This window comes from Oryctolagus cuniculus, chromosome 1 (assembly GCF_964237555.1).
Source record: "Oryctolagus cuniculus chromosome 1, mOryCun1.1, whole genome shotgun sequence".
Classification (NCBI taxonomy): Eukaryota; Metazoa; Chordata; class Mammalia; order Lagomorpha; family Leporidae; genus Oryctolagus; species Oryctolagus cuniculus.
In genome coordinates, this window is record NC_091432.1 from 115,701,003 (window position 1) to 115,705,331 (window position 4,329).

Here is a 4,329-nt window from a genome sequence, read left to right on the forward strand (position 1 = left end):
CACCTGGAGTGGTGTTCCAAGCGCCCAGTGTCCAGCTTCCAGTTTTCCTCCCACTATACGCCTCTCTACCTCCATTCTAACCAGAGCTAGCTAATCATTATCTTCTTTAATACTTTGTTCCATGTGGATATATTCTTCCCAACTGAACTATAAACTTCTTCTAGACTAGTACTAAGGCTTTTCATACTATGATTCATCTAAGAATGACCAGCAGGTTGCCATGCAAAAAGCCTGGCTGGAAACAGCTATCCTCTTTCTTGGGTTGTACTAATTCCAGGAATCAGAGGATTGTCTTCCATTACCAGGTCACTGATGTGGGATTGGAAGACCCACTCAACTGAAAAAAGTGGTCACATCACAGTGTGATGCTCTCGGAAATTTCCAAGAGTATCATACCCAGGGACCTGTTCTGTTGGACCTTAATGTCAAAAGTACAATATACTTAGGAGAAGTCGACAGGCTTCTGTCCTGCTTCTCCTGCATCGCCGTTGACTTCTTAATCGCTAAATCCAGTAGGTAATTTATAGGCTCTGTTTTACTGGGTCTCTTCTGGCACCTATTGTCATTCCTTCATTCTTTTTTTTTTTTTAAGATTTATTTGTTTATTTGAAAGGCAGAAGGAGAGAGAGAGAGAGGGAGAGGTCTTCCATCTGCTGATTCACTCCCCAAATGGCCACAACAGCTGGAGCTGGGCTGATCCCATCTGAAGCCAGGAGCCTGAAGCCTCTTCTGGGTCTCTCACCCAGGTACAGGGGCCCAAGCAGATGGCCATTCTCTACTGCTTTCCCAGGTCATAGCAGAGAGCTGAATTGGAAGTGGAGCAGCTGGAACTTGAACCAGTGCCCATATGGTATGTCTTACCTGCCATGCCACAGCATTGGCCCCCATTACATTATTCTTACAACTGTTCTGCTGGTTTTCTTCTTCTCACTTGCTTCCTACTTCTCTAATCTCTCCCATATTTCCTTTGCCATTGCTCTTTCCCCAAATATGACTCTGGTCCTTTTCTCTGTTGCCATAGTCTTTTGATAATCACAAATATCTCTTTGATCTGACTACTCTCTGTATGTGTAAGGCTCCAAAATATAATATACTAGTCCAGAACCTCAATTACCTGAAAGACATTTTGATTTGGTCTCATCGGAGTCTCAAACCTGGCACAACTACCGTGGAACTGTTTATGTGACCCGCCCGACTCTGTAGAACACCTGCTCATTTTCAGTTCTGCTTGGCTGGCTCCTTACAACCGGTGGTGATGAACATTTTGCATTCACATACCCTAAAATAACTTGAATAAACTATATATGCATCCTTTCACATTTTTTAATTGACAACTAAATTTTCTGTTCTAAGTTTATGTAATTCAAAAGATATCGTTAACATATCATAACTATTAACATTTTAAAAATAAAAACACTATAAAATTAAAAAAAATCCAGTGAAATATTAGTTACTAATTTTATACTATTCATACTGTTCATTTGATATTATTCATTCAAAAATATGTGGACAGGTTCTTTTATTATTGTATAAATTTAAGACATGTGATGCGATGTTTTGATATGCATATTGAAGTGATTACTACAGACAAAAAAAATTGCCTTGCCTAGTTTTCCTTCTTTCTTTCTTTCTGTTTCTAATAAAAGTAACTAAAAATATACTCTCTAGCAAATTTCTAAAGTACAATGCAATATCACTGCTCACAGTCCTCCCAATATAGTGGGAGATTAGTAGTATTTTGTTGAGAATCTGCATTTTTGTTCATTAAGGATATGGGTCTGTAGTTTTGTGATGTGCCTTTGTTGGTTTTGGTATCAGGGTAATGCTGGCCTCGTTTGGCAGAATCCCATCCTGTTTAGTATTTTAGAATAGTCTGAAGAGTCTGGGAGTTACTTCCTCTTTGAATGTTTTGTAGAATTCAGTAGTGAAGCCATCAGGTCTCCAACTTTTCGCTGATGGAAGACTTTTGATTACTGCTTCAATCTCATTGCTTGTCATGGCTCTGTTTAGATTGCCTATAGCTTCTTGATTTAATTTGGTAGATTATATGAGTCAAGGAATTTATCCATTTGTTCGAGGTTTTCCAGTTTATTCATTTTTTTTGAGTTATTTTATTTATTTGAAAGACAGCGTTACAGAGAGAGGTAGAGGAAGAGAGAGAGATGTCTCCCATCCGATGGTTCACTCCCCAGACAACCACAATGGCCAGAACTGCGCCGATCCGAAGCCAGGAGCCAGGAGCCAGGAGCCAAGAGCCAGGAGCCAGGAGCCAGGAGCTTCTTCCAGGTCTCCCACATGGGTGCAGGGGCCCAAGCACTTAGACCATCTTCTACTGCTTTCCCAGGCCAGAGCAGAGAGCTGCATCGGAAGAGGAGCAGCCAGGACTAGAACCGGTCGGTGCCCATATGGGATGCGGCACTTCAGGCCAGGGCTTTAACCCGCTGCGCCACAGCGCCGGCCCCAGCACATAGTTCTTCACAGTGGTTTCTTATGATTCAGTGGTGTCAGTTGTAATGTCTCCCTTTTTATTTTTTAAAGATTTATGTATTTATTTATTTGAAAAGCAGACAGAGTTACAGAGAGATAGAAAGGGAGAGATAGAGAGGTCTTCCATCCATTGGTTCATTCCCCAAATGGCTGCAATGGCTGTGCTGGTCTGAAGCCAGGAGCCAGGAGCCAGGAGCTTCTTCTGGGTCTCCCAGAATGGTGCAGAGGCCCAAGGACTCGGGCCATCTTCTGCTGGTTTCCCAGGTGCATTAACATAGAGCTGGATCAGAAGTGGAGCAGCTGGGATTCGAACAGATGCCCAAATGGGGTGCCAGCATCGAAGGCAACAATTTAACTCGCTACACCACAGCGCCAGTCCCATAATGTCTACTTTTTTATCTCTAACTTTATTTATTTGAGTTTTTTCTCTTTTTTTCAACTTAGTCTGACTAGAGGTTTATCTAGTGCTTATCCTTTCTAAATGCCAACTTTTTGTTTTGTTGATATTTTGTATGTTTTTAGTTTCAATTTCATTTATTTCTGCTCTGTTTCTTACTATTTCTTACCTCCTGCTGATTTGAAGTTTGGTTTGTTCTTGTTTTTCTAAGACTTCAAGATGCATCATTAGATCTTTAATTTGGGACATTTCTCTTTTTTTACTGTAAGCACTTCATGCTAAAAACTTCTCTCTTAGTACTGCTTTTGCTGTATCCCACAGGCTTTGATATGTTGTGTTTTCATTTTCATTTATTTCAAGAGTTTTTCGGCCGGCGCCGCGGCTCACTAGGCTAATCCTCCGCCTGCAGCACCGGCACACCAGGTTCTAGTCCTGGTGGGGGCGCCGGATTCTGTCCTGGTTGCTCCTCTTCCAGTCCAGCTCTCTGCTGTGGCCTGGGAGTGCAGTGGAGGATGGCCCAAGTGCTTGGGTCCTGTACCCGCATGGGAGACCAGTAAGAAGCACCTGGCTTCTGGCTTCGGATCGGCGCAGCACCGGCCGTAGTGGCCATTGTGGGGGTGAACCAACAGAATGAAGACCTTTCTCTCCGTCTCTCTCACTGTTTAACTCTGCCTGTCAAAAAAAAGTTTTTGATTTCCTTTTTAATTTCTTCAATGACCCATTGATCATTTAGTAGCATGATGTTTAATTTCCAAGAATTTATGAGTGTTCTATTGTTTTTCCTGTTGCTGATTTCTAATTTTAGTCCTTTATGGCCTGTGAAGATACATGGCATGACTTTAATCTTTTAAAATTCTCTGAGACTTGATTAGTGGCCTAATATGTGGTCTATTCTAGAAAACGTTCCATGTGTTGATGACAAGAATGTGTATTCTGTAGCTATTGGGTGGAATGTCCTGTAAATGTCTGTTAGGTCCATTTGCTCAATACTATGTTTTAACTCCAATGTATCTTTATTGATCTTCTGTCTGGATGATCTGTCCATTGATGAGCGTGGGATGTTGAAGTCACCCACTAATATTGTATTGGAGTCTATCTCTCCCTTTACGTCTAATAATATTTTCTGCATGTATCTGGGTGGTCTTGTGTTGGGTGCACATATATTTATGATTGCTATGTCTTCTTGCTGAATTGAACATTTTATCAAAATATGATGTCATTCTTTAACTCTTTTTAGTCTGTTTTATCTGATATCAGGTTAGCTACGCCTGCTTACTTTTGGTTTCCATTTGCTGGGTGTATCTTTTTCTAACCTTTCACTTTCAGTCTGTGTGCATCTCTGGGAAATGAGTTTCTTGTAAGTAGCATACAGTGGGGTTGTGGTTTTTTGTCCATTTAGTCAAGCTAAATCTTTTGGTTGGTGAATTTTACTCATTTACTTTCAA